The 19,749-nt window shown below is 38.0% G+C and overlaps 1 pseudogene; it reads left to right on the top strand.

The window, feature by feature from the left end:
* The first annotated feature begins 7,917 nt into the window (after nt 1-7,917).
* On the top strand, nt 7,918-19,255 carry LOC122492601 (annotated as a pseudogene).
* Nucleotides 19,256-19,749: the final 494 nt, after the last annotated feature.

Here is a 19,749-nt window from a genome sequence, read left to right as displayed (position 1 = left end):
CTGCCATTGGTCTATTACCAGCATCATTTTGAGATTTTTTGTGTTTACATTATGCCTATTAATAGGTAGTGATACTGCTTCCATCCTGAAAAGCTGTAAAATTTGCTCCAAAATATTGCTGCATTTCGTGTGTTCTAGCTTGCATTACACACACGCATATACACACATACGTAAATTTATGCTGTGTTCTCCATAATACCAGTTTAAAGCTTTGTTCATAGGATCCAGTAGGAGGACACGGGGATTACTTTAAAGGAAGGTGGAGGCCTGGAGAGGACTAACGATAGCATAGCTTTTAGCACACCCACCCATTACTTCAATTCAATAGCTAGGATTTTGTTTGTTTTATTTAATAAAGTATCATATAGTATTCAATTTTATTTTTTAGTTTCCACTCTTTCTTGTTTCAAAGTATAAGGGATTTCCTACACTGACCTCCTAAATATCCACATGGACAGAATCTCTCAGGATTCTCCAGAGTCAAACTTCATCAGAAAGGAGGTAGCTCTCCCCAAAACTCCGAATCCACTGTCCAAGTAGACAACAGATGGCTTTGACCCAACACCTCTAGACTGAGACCCTCACACTTCAGGCCTCTGACCACCAGCCTATTTATTTAGTCTTTTCACCATTGTCTTTCTGTCACCTTTTCCCCCTCTCTCTTGCATTAAAGTTTTTTTTTTAATTTTTTTTTCAACGTTTATTTATTTTTGGGACAGAGAGAGACAGAGCATGAACGGGGGAGGGGCAGAGAGAGAGGGAGACACAGAATCGGAAACAGGCTCCAGGCTCTGAGCCATCAGCCCAGAGCCTGACACGGGGCTGGAACTCACGGACCGCGAGATCGTGACCTGGCTGAAGTCGGACGCTTAACCGACTGCGCCACCCAGGCGCCCCTGCATTAAAGTTTTTGATTGCTAGAATGAAGTTCTGCAAGTTTCTTCTCCTAACCCCGGTTGCGTAGGCAAATCTAGAGAAGGCACACAAATGCATGGGTATCAAACCTGACTCATCTATAGACTCCAGAAGGGCTGGGATACATTCTCCTGGCTGACTACAGCTGGGACAGAATCTGGTCTGAGAGGCATGATCCCAAGCCTTCTAATAATTATCATGCCCATGCTTGTTTTTATCACAGTTCACTGTTTTCTCCTGATTCCTAAATGCTTTTGCACGGCTACTCACTCAACCAGTGATTGGAATTCCACTTACAATGACAAAAGTGGCAAGGAGTCCTGACAGCAGTCGCACCCAGTTAGTCTGAGATCACAGTGGACCCAAGAGAGGTAGCTTTTCAGAGGTCAGATTAGAGCAACAGTCTCCCTGTTATCCAGAGGACAGCCCGAAGAGAGCCTGAAAGACTAAGAATTTCTACGGTGGCACTAGCATTATTTTGACCCCTGGAGCTTTTTCTTCCCATCATTTATAGAAATGAATTTAGCCCCTGTTACATTTCCTATTCCATCTTACACCTAAACTGTCCAACCAGCAACTGCCAACTGCAAGAGTGATTCTTCCCTCTTCCAAAAACCATTTTGATCTACTATTCCTAAAACGAGTTGAATTTCAGGCTATGCCTCTGGCTAACGCTCTGTAAAAACTCCACCTTTCTTTCCCAAGGTAAAACACTACCTCAGAGCTCTCATGCCAAATTATTACAAATAAAGGCTCATGTTTAAAATGGCCTGGTTAATCTTCTCCTATATTATTTTGCTCAAATCAAATAAGAAAGAACTGGTAGAGCCCCAACTCACACTCAAGCTTTCTGCGGACCAGCAGATTCCTCTTACTGATACAAAACACTGAGTCAAGATCACGACTGTTATATGAACACAAAAAAGATAGAGAGATTTTTTTCCTGGTGATATGCTACGGGGGGATGCTTAGAAAAAGACAGAAATTGGGTCTGACACTCTGGACACAAACATGTAAATGAGATATCCTTCTTAAAGGTGCGTATGAAACAAATGGGAAGAAGGGCAACTTTTAGCAAGCAAGCTATGAAAATTTCACATCAGCCAATTCCTATTTACACTCACAGAGGATGAACACTATCCCCTCACTGAAACCCTTCATTTAAGAATTCTGCTTCTTTGTTTTTCCATGTGTAGAGAGAAGGAAGAACTCTGCCTTAGCATCCAGAATCGGTCAAAACAATGCTGACATTTCATTTCTTCAGGGATCGACAATTTATGCTCAAAGCAATGGAAATAAAGGTTAGAACACTCTTGCAGCTTGCTGGGAGGGTCGCTTGCTACTCAGAGCAGGAGCTCAGGGGAAGCTGCTGTCTAGAATCTTCTATCATCTGACCCCTTCCCTATGACCCCACCACAACCAAGTAAGAAAAAATACCAACTGTACAGCTCAGGGCACTGTGGACAACTAAAGTTTCCTACCCTCAGGAAAACTGCTAGCAGCCAGGTAGGATAAATATGAGTGTGGTGGAATAGGTGTTCCTTATATTAATAGATGCATTGCTTTTCATGGGATAAAAACTTTGATTTTCTGGCTTTGGGTCGCCTCGTATTATAAATAAAGAAGCAAAGCACAGCACAGTTCAGAGAAGTAGGAAGTACTACATTGAGGAGACTATACAAGATGCAGTTGGAAAGAAAGCACCTTCGGAAGAGATGAGAATGATGCCTAAGCCTTGACAGACTGTAAGGAACCGTTAAGCACAGCAGTTTTTCACAGTCGGAGAGGAGTAACATCTCTGGAATGGTGAGACGCACAAAAGGATAAATACTATTTATCACCTCTGCTTGAAACTATGGGGCACCTGGGTGGCTCAGTCGGTTAAGCGTCTGATTCTTGATTTCACCTCAGGTCATGATCTCACCCTTTGTGAGTTTGAGCCCCGCCGTGGGCTCTGTGTTGACTGCGTGGATCCTGCTTGGGCTTCTGTCTCTCCCTCTCTCTCTCTCTGCCCCTCCCCCACTTGTGCACATGCTCTCTCTCTCTCTCTCAAAATAATAATGAACTTAAAAAAAAAAAAAGAAACTACAGATTGGTAAGCAGCCATATTGGCTGTTGCACTGGCCAATCCCCTCCTCAGCATCAAGACACTCATTCTTCAGCTGGTGAGTCCCTCTCTGGGTAAGGGCCTCGGGCCAAAGGGAGCTGCCTTGCTCAAGGTAATAACTCCGTCCAGGGACACCTGGGCACAGGGCATCCGTTGATTGGTGCCTTTATTTTAGGAGCGCCGAGTTTTAGGTGAAGGTATTTGGACATGTTGATCTCTTTTGCTCCGCCTGCATTATTAAAGAGTATTTTACCTGGGTATACATTTCTAGATTAAAAATATAATTCTGTTTTCCTTGAATGTCAAGTCTGCTAATACTATAATTGCTGTGAATCTGAAGATAATCCTTTTTTCCGGTAGCTTTTAAGAATTTTCTATTTTTATCCTTGATATTGTAATATTTCACCGCATTATGTCCATGTGTGGGTCTATTGTATCTATCCTACACGGCACTTGCATTAGCCAGTTACTGTACAAAAAAGACCCGGTGGTTTTCAAACATCACTCACGGACACTCATGCAGCTACAGCTCGTCTTGGGGTTAACTGACCTAATGGGACTTGGCAAGATGTAGCGCCCACTACAGTCTGGACCAAGATATAATACTCTCACAATATATAACAGCCCACATATGGCAGGCTGAAGCCAGTCGTGAGATCAAATACAGAGTCAAGAAGTACAGAGGTAGACTTTTCTCCTAAGCGGAGGGACTATACAGCACAACAAAGGGAAGGTTTCAATAAGGGGACTAGAATTCATTCCACCATAATCCTGTAGGTTATTCCCAAGCTGAAAACCCTCCTGCCCACTTTAGTATAAATATTCTCAGACTTCATCCTTTAGAGTATCATTTCCATTCCCTCTCTTTTCATCCTCTGTAGCTTTCTTTAGAAACCTGTTGCAGACTGTCGAATTATACTCCAAGCCCCAATTTTATTTTTCATAATTTTTCTATTGACTCCATATCCCTTTTCTATACCTGAAAAGAAAATGAAATTCTACAAAGTATTTTTTCCTACTTTTTGGATATATAAAATTAACAGATTTATTTCAATTGCATTACTCATACAATAATATATTCTCAATCTACAGAAGTCTTGTGATGTACATAAAGTGAAATCATCTTCCAGCTTCTCCTGCCTCTACCCGGACTCTGAATGCTAATTCCCAATTAGAGTATATTTAGAGTATATTCATCTTTATGTATTTAGAGTTTGCTAGAATAATGTATATATACATGAACATATAGAAATACATTTTTGTTTTATGAAAACTTTTTTTTACACATGTAAATTATAAAGTACATATCTTGGGGGCCAGATCCAAGAATTGGACAGCCCCCCCCCATGCAAGTGAAGTGCTCTGCTTCTTTTTTTTTTTTAACATTTATTTTGTTTTTGAGAGAGAGAGAGAACAAGCAGGGGAGGGGCAAGAGAGAGAGGGAGACACAGAATCTGAAGCAGGCTCCAGGCTCTGAGCTGTCACCACACAGCCCAACATGGGGCTTGAACCCCCCCACACACAAACCACGAGATCATGACCTGAGCCAAAGTTGGTGCTCAGCCGACTGAGCCATCCACATGTCTCTGAAGTGCTTGCTTCTTACGCTTCCTTTGCTCTGTGGTAAACCTACCTGTCTATAAATACAGCGACTTCCTCTTTTTCACTGAAACATTTACATGGGATATATTTTCACTGCAAAATAATATACAGCTCACATAATTTATTTAAAATATTGCATATAACTTTTGTGTTAAGTCATCATATTGTAGCTTTAGTAAAATTTTTGCCAGCGTTGTTGTTAACAGGTAAATATTTCTCTGGGATGCACAGGAAGAACCCTAGTCTTTGTATGAAAGATATACATATTTTCAATCTGAACATATATTGTGAAAATATCTTCCAAAGAGACTGTTATAATTTACACACTTTTTTGACAAGGGGTAATATTGATAATTTTGCCCACTTTTAAACATTGCATTCGCCAGCATATCTTTTTTTTGCTTTTAATGTTTTATTTATTTTTGAGAGAGAGAAAGACAGAGTATGAGTGGGAGAGGGGGACAGAATCTGAAGCAAGTTCCAGCCTCTGAGCTGTCAGAACAGAGCCCGATGCAGGGCTCGAACTTGTGAACTGTGAGGTCATGAGCTGAGCTTAAGTGGGACACTTAACCCACTGAGCCACCCAGGCATCCCCATTCCTTGGCATATCTTAATGCTGTGTATTCTGTATTGATGAATTTGAATTTTTAAAATGTGTGTTTTTCTTTGTTAAAGAAGATGAAACTCCTGGGGGAATGAGATGAAGAATAAAAATAAAATATATGTCATTTAATGAACTTGAAAAACAAAACATTGAATGAGACAAGCCCCATTCTACTACATCAAAGACAATATGAAACAATGGAACCATTTATACATACACTTGGAATAATCTGGCATTATCTACTGACCTGATGATGAACGTGATCATAATTTTTCCAAAACAGTCCTAATTTACCTATTGTTCTAGCATCCTGTTCCATTTAGTACTAATGGTCTAGAGTACTGACCAGAGGATTATTCACCATCATTGCCCTTGCCAGCCACTTGGCTTACCAGCCAGCTGTTCCTATACCAGCATGCAGTCTGCAACATGTAAAGGCGATCAGGCCACCAATTAGTGGGTCAGTGGAAATGAAAGAAGTTATAGTTAAAACAGATATGAAATATACATAAAAAAGAGGCTGAGCCATCCTGCCAGAGAATTTCTAAGTAATCATCTGAATGCTTTTGCTACGGTACGTTTGGCATTTATCATAAACTGTACATCTATAAACTACTTTATTCGGTTGTTTGATGATATTCTTTTTATTTTGAAATAACCCCTTTCAGAATAAATGGCTCAAGAGTCAAAAGTTACATATAAAATGCAAGTAATGTAAACTAAAAAGTGAACTATGGGATTTTCATTTCTTAGAAAGCTGAAATGTACAAACATTTTATAAACTGTTTACAGTATTTATGATTACCTTACATGTTAAAGTGATACTGTTATCAGTATTTTTTTAAAAAACGATATAAGATAATCCTGTGGAAGGATAATCAATATCCACTTTAAAAGTTAGTAAATTCAGGGGCACCTGGGTGGCTCAGTCAGTTGAGCATCCAACTTCGGCTCCGGTGACGATCTCATGGTTCCTGAGTTCAAACCCTGTGTTGGGCTCTATGCTGACAGCTCAGAGCCTGTAGCCTGCTTCAGATTCTGTGTCTCAGTCCCTCTCTGCCCCTCCCTGACTCATGTTCTCTCTCTCTGTCTCTCTCTCTCTCAAAAATAAATACACATTAGAAAAGATTTTTTAATAAATAAATGAATGAATGAATAAATAAATAAAATATGTAAGTTAGTACATTTAACACAACTACCCCAAAAATGGTGATTTATCATACAAAACTGAGGAAGATGCATTTACAGGTAAAACACATACGCCTGTGAAGCATAACTCTTCATTCAGATCAAATGGCTAAACACTTAAATAAACTTTTTCTATATCAAGGAGTTATGGTGAGTAATTACAAAATTAATTGGCACCTGTTAATGTGATGATCCCAGAAGTTTCATCAGATACTTCAAATAGAAACCAGTTAATTCCCATAGTATATTTATCATTGAATTTAAGGAGTCAAAGAGTTTAGAAATTCATTCTGACAATGATAAAACATTCAACTTTATAATAAATCCTTTTGGGAGTTTATTAAAAGTTTAACACTAGGGGTGCCTGGGTGGCAAAATCAGTTGAGCATCCAACTCCTGCTTTTGGCTCAGGTCATGATCTCACAGTTCGAGGATTTGAGCCCCAAGCTGGGTTCTGTGTGGTGAGCATGGAGCCTGCTTGAGATTCTCTCTCTCCCTCTCTCTCTCTGCCCCTTCCCCACTTGCTTTCTCTCTCTCAAAATAAATAAGTAAATATTAAAAAAAAAAAAGTTTAACACTAAAGATAAAACTGACTGCTTTATGGTGATAACAGAAATACAAATTTTGATGGAACAAACATTTGCATCATGGTAAACACAAAATTCTTACGAAATTAACAAGCCTGGATAGCATAAATGTTCTCGGGTCTGTGATGCATACAAAATTCATAACTGCATCTAAACAAATTATAATATCCCAATGCCCTAGACAGAAGCTGTGGTTGTCAAATTTTACAACATGCGTGATTTGAGTAAATTAACTATAAAGTCTTTATAATATTCTTGACATTGAAAACCAAAAAAATCTTTTGGCACCACAGTATGCACCACACAGTTATTTTAGAAATGTCTTGGGGCGCCTGGGTGGCGCAGTCAGTGAAGCGGCCGACTTCAGCCAGGTCACGATCTCGCAGTCCGCGAGTTCCAGCCCCACGTCGGGCTCTGGACTGATGGCTCGGAGCCTGGAGCCTGTTTCTGATTCTGTGTCTCCCTCTCTCTCTGCCCCTCCCCCGTTCATGCTCTGTCTCTCTCTGTCCCAAAAATAAATAAACGTTGAAAAAAAAAATTTAAAAATAAAAAAAAAAAAAAAAGAAATGTCTAGACTTTGAAGCGTTAGTTGGTAAATCAACCTAAGTATACTACCATGAACTTTTTTTGTAAACGGGTCCTCTGAAGTTAGGGAGCCTTGTTTTTCTAATGCCAGTAAAAGTATTCAAGTAAATCATTTAATAAATTTAGTATCAAGAATCTTGGAAACTTTTGCTGAATTAGTTATTGAAAACAAAGTGTACAAACAATCCCTAATTTATCATAGTTTGGCTTATAGTTTTTTGACTTTGTGATGGTGTGAAAGTGATATGCATTCAATAAAAACCATACTTCAAATTTTGAATTTTGATCCTTTCCCCGGTGAGTGACATGTGGCATGAAACCCTCTCGTGATGCCGAGTGACGACATCTGGCAGGCAGCCACACCATCACGAGGGTGATCGACTGTTACACTTGACCATTGTGCACCCATACAGCCGTTCTGTTTTTCACTTTCAGTACAATATTTAATATGTCACGTGAGATACGCATCACTTGATTATAATACCAGCTTTGTGTTAGATATTTAGGCCAACTGTAGACTAATGTAAGTGTTCTGAGTGTGTTTAAGGTAGGCTGGGCTAAGCTATGATGTTTGGTTAGTTAGTGTATTAAATGCATTTTTGACTCATGATATTTTCAACTTGTGGGTTTATCAGAACATAATCCCATCATAAGTCAAGGAAGATCTACACAAACAAAAACACATAATAAGGTCAAGAGAGAAAATGAATAAATGAAACAAAGAGCATCTACCTATTCATAAAATCTCATTTTTAAATTATATAATTCCTTTCTATAAAATATTGCCTTGTAGGAGGAAATGTTTCATGGAGTTTCTACTTTTAATAGGATACATATGTATCTTTTTTACTAGAAAGGAATGAAATTAAGAAGGCCTATAATTTTGCAACATAAACAATGTGAGGGTTTTTTTCCTAATCAAACTATTTGGAAAAAGGAAAAGATTCTTAGTAGAGCACCAAAAACAATATCTGTGAAATATTTAGTGTATAATATTGAAATTTTCCAATACAAAATATCCTCCAGTCACCAAAAGTTGTTCTGAGTTTAGATTTATGTTAGTCCTTTCAGATAGAATATCTTGTATCACTTATACAGAAGAGTGTAAAATTTAGATACATTAACTAAATTAACTAATTATTAATCATATCAATTATACAGAAGAGTGGAAAATTTAGATTTATAAATAAAATTTCAAGGAACACATAGCAATTGTGGAAGAAATCTGAAAATACTAAGACTACATTAAAAATACATTCAACATGCAAATAGTGACTGATTAATGACATTTTTAATATTATTTTACCTAAATATAAGATTATTTTGCAAAATCCATTTAAGTGCTTAAATATAAATATAAAGGCATTTTTCAATTTTATTCATTCTACATAGATATTATCCTTATTCTTCAGAACTAATTTGTTTCTAAAAACCATTTAAGACAGGACTATTTAATTAGTCAACTAATGTACTATAACCAATCTGTCAGTCAATAAATGTCACAAAACTTAAAATTATACAATGTTATTTGTTTTAGAACACCTTTAACTTTCCAAGTGTCCCAGTGTCTATAATAACTTACATAGTAATACTGCCTATGACTAATGTCATTCTTATTATTTACCCAGAAGAATTCATGCACAGAAACACCAAGTGATAGATTCAAAGACGTTCACAGCTACATTATGAGGTTAAAATAAAAAACAATCCAATTGCTTGAATTGTATGATATACAGGAAAGTTGTTTGGAGAGTAAATCCTAAGAGTTCTCAACACAGGTGAAACTTTTTTTTTCCTTTTTTCTTTTATTCTTTCTGTCTTTTAAATTGTATCCATACGAGATGTTGAATGTTGACTGAAGCATCTCACAATATGTGTAAATTTAGTCATCATGCTACAAACTTATACAGTGATGTGTGTCAGTCATTTCTCAGTGAAACTCGGGGTGGGGGGAATCCAATTGCTCAAAACTAGAAGGATGAATATAGTTTGTTATAGATTGCTACACTACTAATGAAAATAAAACAATGCAACAACAGTGAATCATACCGACATAAAACTGAGGAGAGGGAGACATACATAAGGGGATACATACTCTATGAACACACTCGCAAAACATCGCAAACATATTAAACTGTCATTATTAGCCAGATATTCACAGGAGGCAAAACTCTAAAGAAATTCCAAAGGTGTTGTTACTTATAAGGAGAAGAAAGAATCAAGAAAAGAATCAAGGCTTCAGGGATTCTACAAATATTCTCTTTCTTGATCCTGATGGAGTTTAGACAAATGTTTCCCTTATAATAACTCATGAAGCCTACATTTGGATTTCATTTGTTTTACTGTGTGTCAATTTTTCATTTAAAAAAGGTATACAGACAAACATTCTGAAAAACATTTAAAACATTTTTATTTGGTAGCCTCCTTTTATCATTTGCTGGAGTAGTTGTACTTTTGAAATACAAAGCTGAATTATAAAACATAGCTACATCAAGGTGATTTTCCTAGTCTGAGTGAGCATGTGTGTGTATGTATGAGTTGTGTTTATTTGTATGTGTTTGTAGGTATGTGAGTGTGTGTGTGTGTGTGTGTGTGTGTGTGTGTGTCTACATGTGCATTTGCATGAGAGACTGGTTTGTATGCTTTGGGGTGAGGTAAGGATACATTTTTTGGCATGGGATAATATGATTATCACAGAAAGATTAAGATGAACTAAGAATTTGAAATTGGAAACCCCAAACAGAAAATTTCAAGTAAATGGAATAAAAGAAATAAATATATTGCTTTCATCAAGTTTGGTGTTGTAAAATACATACTTTAATATTAGCTTATTCCCAGATTTTTGTTTTCCCAGTGTGTGGTTCATGCAACTATAATGACTTTTTGAAAATAGAGCCCTCAGCTACTAGAGAAAGAGCTCCACCTGTTATTCTCTGATTATTCTCATTCCGTACTGCTTTTCACTGCCTCCTTATGAGTATTATCCCCAAACAAAAACAAGAAACACCTGCTGTATTATACACAATTTTCAATCAATTCATCAGTAGTGTTAGCATCAAATAAAGAAATCAAGCAAATTATTAGCCTGTTTGGGAACTGGGAGAACAGATTTAAAGGATGTGAGTATTTTCCTTTTGAAATAATTTGCTTTCTTCACCTTTTGTAATTATGGAGCACCAAATTCTTTTTGCCTTGCCAGTTACAATTTTCATCATTGTCTTTTATAATATTTATTGAAAAAGTCCCTGAATATTGGGCACCACCAAATATAAAGACACACACACACACACACACACACACACACACACACACACCATCCCATATACACAGATAACATGGCCAGCATTTTCTACAAGATTCAGGTTTCATTATAATCATTCTGCCATTCCCTCAAATTCTGAATGCACTTGCTTAACCCATTCAACCTTTAATTTGGCACTTCGATTCTCAGGTAGCAAAACTCACTTAAATTAAACAAAGACTTATTGATTGTTACATAATCTATTGGATAAATGTGCAAACTCTGAAGCTTACAGATCTGGCTTTATATAGTAGCTCAAATTATAATTAACTGTGTATGATTGAGGCACATTAGTTACCTCTATACAATTCCATCTCCTTACCTATAAAGTGGTCATATTATCCTGAGATAAAACTTTAGTAATGTAGAAACTAGCTATCAAAATCAAGGAAAATGAAGTCATTATTAGAAAGGTAGTCAATTAATGTTATTGAGCAACTGTCATACCCCAGCTTTGTCTAGTATGCATATATTTAGTGAAACGTTTTTTTGTTGCTTGGTGTTACCCTAAATGAATGGGATGCAAACCAAAATATTTCTAGGATTACATCAAATTTTGTGTATCTATTGCAATAAGTTGAAAAAATAATAAATAATTGGACTTTATCGCCAAAACAAGTTGCTTGGATTACATTTTTGTATAATCAAATGCACAGGCAAGTGCAAACCATTTGTCAAAATTTTTTTTTTAATTTTTTTTCAACATTTATTTATTTTTGGGACAGAGAGAGACAGAGCATGAACGGGGGAGGGGCAGAGAGAGAGGGAGACACAGAATCGGAAACAAGCTCCAGGCTCTGAGCCATCAGCCCAGAGCCTGACGCGGGGCTCGAACTCACGGACCGCGAGATCGTGACCTGGCTGAAGTCGGATGCTTAACCGACTGTGCCACCCAGGCGCCCCTCAAAATTTTAAAGACAGTACAGCAAATGACTTCACTACCCCTCATCTCTCTCCAGGATGGAAAGCCTAGGGAAGACATACAACCCATTTTTATTCTATAGAATTGGCTGAGCAAAGAAGGGAGGGAGCGAGGGAGGGAGGAAGGAACAAAGGAAAGAACGAAGGAAGGAAGGAAAGAATGAAGGCAGGAAGGAAGGAAGGAAGAAGGAAGGGAGGAAGGAAAGAAAAAGATAGTATTTTTTTTAATTTTCAAAATCTTTGGAGGTTCATTTTATAAATATCTATAATGATCTCTCCATGGGACAGTAAAGTTAAAATAGTTGTTTGTGAATTCTATTACCATGTTCAAGGCACATTTTGAGTTTGAAAATTTCTGATGTGATCTTTCTAGTCATATGGGATATTTACCATAATAGTCTAAGTTAGTAGTACCTCTATTCCCTTATACAACACAACAGATCCATAAAAGGGCACAAGTTTGGGGCGCCTGGGTGGCTCAGTCCATTGAGCGACCGACTTCGGCTCAGGTCATGATCTCATGGTTTCTGAGCTCAAGCCCCACATCAGGCTCTGTGCTGATAGCTAGGAGCCTGGAGCCTGCTTCAGATTCTGTGTCTCCCTCTCTCTCTGCCCCTTCCCCACTCATGTTCTGTCTCTCTCTGTCTCAGAAATAAATAAACATTAAAAAAAATTTTTTTTTAAAAAGGACACAAGTTTGGGTAGCAGGTAAAGGGAGTTCACTGGAGGAATGTAAGCAATCTGATGAATGAAGACCACGATGACCTGACCGATGGCTGAGAGCAAAGAGATAACTTTTCACTTCCCCATATGTGTGAGAACAAGTCCCGATGAATTCCTTAAGGTTGGTGTTTTTCCTCTCTGAAACAGATGGGAGAAATACAGTGATAGGAGTATGATTTTCTTTTTTATTTGAAAAGTGAATTTGCTACACTTAGGGAAATTATGGGTTTGATGCTCAGGACTGTGGCCACTGAGGCCCCAGTGCAGATACAAATTAATGTCTTGTGACAGTCTGAGGCATGGCTAATGGACTGACCTGGCCTGAGGGCCCAGAGAAGTAAGAATGCACATGTATTAATGGAAAAAGAGAGCAAATGTGAAGCAATATGGAATCCAGTGTTCTGACCTTATACTTGAAAAGAAGAAGGTATTGAAGTGTTAGCAATTCTGGTGAAGTCATGACAAAAGAATACTTTGAGTGACCCTATTGTTTATGCATGATCCCAAAGAATGAACCTCTAACCTCAGTCCACAAGAGGTACAGCAATCAGGGAGCAGTCAGATGTGGCTGGTGTCTAATCCTTGAACCAACAGGTCCTGGATCACCCATCATACAAAGGCTCATCTATCTCACTGAGAAAAAATATCAGCCTTCAGGAAATTAGCCAGGCCTTGCTCTCTCTGTCACATAGAGGTGAGAAGTTGTCTGTTTTCTCTCCAGTTTTGGTTGGTTCACAGTCCTCATTCACTTATTTAACAAGTGTATATTTAGAAATGACCATACATAGGCTTTGATTTAGGTATTCAATTGCAGATGAAACAGACATATTCTTTGTTAGAGTTTACTGTCTAGAGGAAGAAAGAAATAACATACAAGAGGGTGCCTCAGTGGCTCAGTCGATTAAGCTCAGGTCATGGTCTCACAGTTCATAAGTCTGAGCCCCGCATCGGGCTCTGTGCTGACAGCTCAGAGTCTGGAGCTTCCTTCAGATTCTGTGTCTCCCTCTCTCTTGGCCCTCCCCCACTCACTGCGCATGCTTTCTCTCTCTCAAAAATAAATAAACATTAATTTTTTTTAAAAAAAGAAATAACATACAAGTAAACAATCAAACAAAAATATGAAATGGTAATCTGAGAATGATAGTACAGTAAAGTCGAATTAGACATTTTAACAATATAAATTATTCCAATTCATAAGTATGGTATATCTTTCCATTTTCTGTGTTATCTTCAATTTCTTTCATCAATGTCTTATAGTTACAGGGTACAGGTCCTTCACCTCCTTGCTAAAATTTATTCCTAGGCATCTTATTCTTTTCGATATAATTGTAAGAGGGGTTGTTTATTTAATTTCTTTTTCTGCTAGTTCACACAACAGATTTCTGTACATAATTAATAATTAATTAAAGTCTTCAACTTTACTGAACTCACTGGTTAGTTCTAATAGTTTTTTTGGTTGAATGAAAAGAAGTTTTAGTTTGAATGTTATTAATTTTTCAAAGATTCTCTTAATTTGTTATGCTTCTTTATATAGTCTAGAGAATCCCACACTCCCCCAAGATTAATTTTCTGATAAAATTTTTAAATTCTGTTCTTTACATTTGTCTTTAACCTATCTGGAATTTACATTTGTGAATTGTATGAAATAAAGATCCCACTAAATAATTCTCTTTAATTTTTGTAATGTTTATTTATTTTATGAGAGAGACAGAGACAAAATGCGAGGGGGTTAGGGGCAGAGAAAGAGGGAGACACAGGATCCGAAGCAGGCTCCAGGCTCTGAGCCATCAGCATAGAGCCCAATGCAGGGCTCAAACTCACGAGCTGTGAGATCATGACCTGAGCCAAAGTTGATCGCTCAACCAACTGAGCCACCCAAGCGCCCCATAAATAATTCTTTTTTTTATAGGAATTTTTATGTTTATTTATTTTTGAGAGACAGAGCATGAATCGGGGAGGGACAGAGAGAGAGGGAAACCCAAAATCTGAAGCAGTCTCCAGGCTCTTAGCTGTCAGCACAGAGCCTGACATGGGTATCAAACTATAAACTGTGAGATCATGACCTGAGCCAAAGTCAGATGCTTAACCGACTGAGCCATCCAGGTGGCTCCCCATTAAATAATTCTTTTAGAATGTTATTCTGTTCTCCCCTTGAGTATTATTCTTGAACAGTCTGCCCAGTAACTATTGATCTGCAATATCATCTCATTCATATGTGTCCATGAATCTGATTTTGGGTTTTTTTCCGTTCCATTTTCACTTTTCTTATCATTTAACCGAAAGCATACTGCCTTAATTGCTACAAATGCACACACACACCAAGTACAAATGCTCCCCCTACTCACTGTTAAATATACATTTTAGAATCACCTTTTCAAATTGAAAAAAAATGTATATATAATTCTCATTGTTGTTGGAATTACACAGAACTGATGTAATGTTTTCAGAAACATTGACAAAGTTATGACACCTAATGAGCATTTTATGTCTCTTCAGTCCATTTCAATCTTATTTATCATCTTTCTTTTTTTTAATATTTTTATTTATTTTTGAGAGAGAGAGTGCAAGCAGAGGAGTGGCAGAGAGGAGGCAGACAAAGGATCTGAAGCAGGCTTTGCGCTGACAGCACTGGGCCCAATGTGGGGCTTGAACTCATGAACTGCAAGATCGTGACCTGAGCCAAAGTCGGACGCTCAACCGACTGAACCACCCAGGTGCGCCTTATTTACCATCTTTCATCGAAGCTTCCCAATTTTCTCCATAAAGCTCTACATAACTTTGTCATATATATTCATAGGTACTTATAGTTTTTACTATGCAAAATAGACTTTTTGTTGAGTACTGTTTACAAGCTTCTAATAGCATTCAGGTATAATCTTTGGTACTTTTGGATTCTTCTGTCCTTGCTCTGCTAGGTAAAATTTTTCTTTGGAGAAACGAAGTTCATTATTTAATATTGCCATTCCTTTCAGTATATTTGCTATTTTACTAATGGTATGTAAGTCCTGCAGAGTTTCTCTTGGAAGTCTTCTCACATCTGTTCCTTCTTCATGCCCATCCAGCCTGCACACAGTAGTACTTTCTTACCCCAGCCCCCCATTACATCAAGACTGAATTTCCAGAATATCTTCTCAAATCTATCTATGGTCTACTGCTCAACAAACCCTAATCTAGCCCATACAGAACTTCTTAATGAATAAAATGGGCCTTATTCCCTAATTAAAAAAATGTTCAATGGGTAAAATTCACATCCTATTAGATTTTCCCTCTCATTTAACCTCCTCGAGAAGAGCTTCTACAATTTATACTTATAATCTGTTTCTGTCTCTGTATCCTTCTCTCCCATCAAGCCAGCGGGCATCTTCACCATCTCTGGCTCCTACTCCAACATGCCACATTCATTCATATCTCTGAATGCTTCTGTCTTAAGCATGTGTCCCTGCCCATACTTCCCATATAAAAAAAAAAATACTCTTACCTTCGAAATCCAAGTTAAGCCCCATTTTGATTTGAGGTTTTCTCCTGTTATACAACCCACATTCATAGCTCACTATTCTGAATTCATTAGTAATGATTCTACACATGCTTATGTTGTCAGAAGAGTATATAATGTGCTGTTTTCATGTTTTTATGTCTCATCTATCAACAGTAATGGATTGAATTTGTAACATGGTCAGATACTGTTTCTGCAATGAAACCTCTTTGGTATGTTTCAAATGGGACTTTTGCATCCCAAAAGTAAATGCATCAACCTAAAAAGTAGTAGCTGCTCAGTGAATACTTGTTTATTAATTTCCCTTATTCACTGTTCAATTCCTGCAATAGAGTAACTGTGCACATATTAAACATATAATGTACATATTTCTGTGCATTATGTACCTCCCCTGAAGGCAAAGTGAGTAAGCATTTTCTCTCTCTCTAATTTAGGACGTTTTATAAAAATTATAGGGTTTCTATGGAAAAATATGTATATGGTACAATGAAAATTCCAGAAACTTAATACAGATTTTGTCTGATTTGCCTATCTTTATTAATATGGCTTGCCTTATTCCAAATCAACTTAACAGAATAAGAATTCAGACTAAATCCAGAATAAAGCATCAGCACTTTGGTGTTAACATTAAGTGAGCTAGCTATGTTAACACTTCCTTACAAATATACATTACTTATTTCTTTCTCATAAGCCTATTAATAAAGGGGATATATGCCTATGATTGTCAAACACCTTATTTATAAAAGAGAATATTTTAGGTTAGCATCTTACAGGTAACTAACCATTTATAAGGTACCATTTCTACAGCTCACCAATTTACTTAGGAATCAATTAATTTGCTTCCACCCACCTCCTTTCAAGACTGCAGTATTTCTAACTTCATCTACAGCTTGATCTCTTTGAACTTGAAGTGTGAAAGGTTGACATGACTAGAGCCATTTTAAAATAGAATCAGAGCAGCCACTGCAGAGAAACCGCCTTACTCACCTTTGTTTGAACTGGGTCAAAACCTTTGGACTGAGCAAAATGGCAATTGTTTTAAGCGATTGCTTGAGAAGTCAATATGAGACAAGGGACATTCTGGTCACAAGACTGATGGTTGTGGAGTTTCAAAAGATAAAATCAGTAGTCAATGCCTAACACAGAGTTAACTTGTTACCATCCAGAGAAATGTTTTTTTTCTTTTTTTCTTTTCTTCAACTTATGTGATTGCCCCCCCCCCCCTTTCTTTAACTCATAAAACACCCTTGCCTCCACCCTAGAAGCAGGAGCACTATTTGGGTAACCACCTGAATCTGAGCTCCCTAAATTTCCATACTTTAACTGCAAATAAACACTCATTTGTCTCTCATTGTGGCTTTTTATTTTCAGGTTTACCAAGTAAAGATTGGAAGCAGCCATTAATGATACAACACTCAGAATAAACTCCCTAAATGAATGATTTTGTAATTCCAAATACAGAAGTCTGTAGTTTTTTTTTAATGTTTATTTATTTTTGAGACAGAGAAAGAGAGAGAGTGGTGGAGGGGCAGAGAGAGAGGGAGACACAGAATCCGAAGCAGGCTCCAGGCTCTGAGCTGTCGGCACAGAGCCCTACTCTGGGATCGAACCCACGAACGGTGAGATCATGACATGAGCCGAAGTCAGACACTTAATCCACTGAGCCACCCAAGCGCCCATAGAAGTTTTTAATTAAATAAATGACAAATATTTGAACAAATGAAGGTAAAATAATCCATTTCTTCCATACATTTTATTTCAGGGAAGTAGAATATGCTAAAAATGGATGCTTCCAATTACAGGTCCTATTATTCCAGGAAATATGGACATAGATAGCTGATTAAGCTCAGAAAAATACCCTTACAAGTACCGAGAATTTAAAAACTATCAGTTCTCTCAATAGCTTCCTGTAATCTAAGCTTATTTTCTTCCAGAATGTCAATACTATGATATTTCATCTTTTTTTTTTCTTGCCAGTAAATAATTTCTTTTACTATTATGGATAGTAAACATCTCCTGCCATTTTCTTCCTGCCTTTCAAAACAATAAGCCATCTAAAAAAGACACAAAAACTATAATAAATCACCTTTGAGAAATTCTGACAGAAACAAAGTTTGAGCAATTGCTTAACTAAAAGCGTCATCAGAGTTTTCTGCCTGTGGATGATGCTGTGTAAGCATCCTTGAAGTCTCCCCTCCCACTGCCATCATATCTAAGTTAGAGTCTCCCAAAGAGCCCAAACAGCTGTAGAAGCTCTTCATTGGAGGTTTGAGCTTTGAAGAAACTGATGAGAGTCTGAGGAGCCATTTTGATCAAGGAGGAACGCTCACAGACTATGTGGTAATGAGAGATCCAAGTGCCCCAGAGGCTTTGGATTTGTCAACTACGCCATTGTGGAGGAGGTGGATACAGCCATGAATGCAAGGCCACCCAAGGTAGATGGAAGAGCTGTGGAACCAAAGAAGGCTCTCTCAAGAGAAGACTCTCAAAGACCCAGTGTCCACGTAACCGTGGAAAAGATTTTTGTTGGTGGCATTAGAGAAGACACTGAAGAACATCATCTAAAAGGTTATTTTCACATATGGGAAAACTGACGCCGTTGAAATCGTAAGTGACCAAGGCAGCAGCAAGAAGAAAGGCTTTTCTTTTGTACTATTTGATGTCCATGACTCCATAGACAAGACTGCCATTCAAAAATACCATACTGTGGATGACCACAACTGTGAAGTAAGGAGAGCTCCACCTAAGCAGGAGATGACCGCTGCTTCATCCCGGCAAAGAAGCTGAAGTGGTTCTGGAAACTTGGATGGTGGTCATGGAGGTGGTTTTGGTGAGTATGACAACTGTGGTCAAAGAGGAAACTTGAGAGGGCAGGGTGGCTTTGGTGGCAGTTGAGGTGGTGGTGGATATGGTGGCAATGGGGATGGCTATACCAGATTTGGTAATGCTGGAAGCAACTCTGGAGGTGGCAGAGGCTATAATGATTTTGGCAATGACAGCAATCACTCTTCAAATTTTGGACCCATGAAAAGAGGAGATTTTGGAGGCAGAGGTTCCGGCCCCTTGGGTGGTGGAGGCCAATACTTTGCCAAACCACAAAACCAAGGTGGCTGTGGCGGTTCCAGCAGCAGTAGCAGCTATGTCAGAAGCCGAAGGTTTTAATTACTGCCAGGAAAAAAAACTTAGCCGGAGAGGAGAGCCAGAGAAGTGACAGGGAAGCTACAGGTTACAACAGGTCTGTGGGCCCAGCCGAACATAGTGGTGGCGAGGCCCAGCTGCTACAAAGAAGACATGTCTTAGACAGTACTCCTGTATACGGGCACAAAACTCGAGGACTGTATTTGTGACTAACTGTATAATAGGACATTTTAGTTTCTATTCTGTGGAAAGTGTAAAGCTTTCCAACAAAGGGTTTTAATATAGATTTATTTTTGCACCCATGGTATTAATTGCCAAATGTAATAGTCTAATCAGGATATGAATAGATTGTGTCTTTTTACATAAATAAATAATAAAGTTTTATCAGAGATTTTAATATTTTTTAATTTTTTTTAACGTTTATTTTATTTTTGAGACAGAGAGAGGCAGAGCATGAACAGGGGAGGGGCAGAGAGAGAGGGAGACACAAAATCTGAAACAGGTTCCAGGCTCCAAGCTGTCAGCACAGATCCCAATGCAGGGCTCGAACTCACGGACTGTGAGATCATGACCTGAGCCGAAGTC

This window comes from Prionailurus bengalensis, chromosome D2, assembly GCF_016509475.1.
Source record: "Prionailurus bengalensis isolate Pbe53 chromosome D2, Fcat_Pben_1.1_paternal_pri, whole genome shotgun sequence".
NCBI lineage: Eukaryota > Metazoa > Chordata > Mammalia > Carnivora > Felidae > Prionailurus > Prionailurus bengalensis.
The sequence above is the reverse complement of the archived record's forward strand: the minus strand, read 5'-3'. Positions and strand labels throughout refer to the sequence as shown.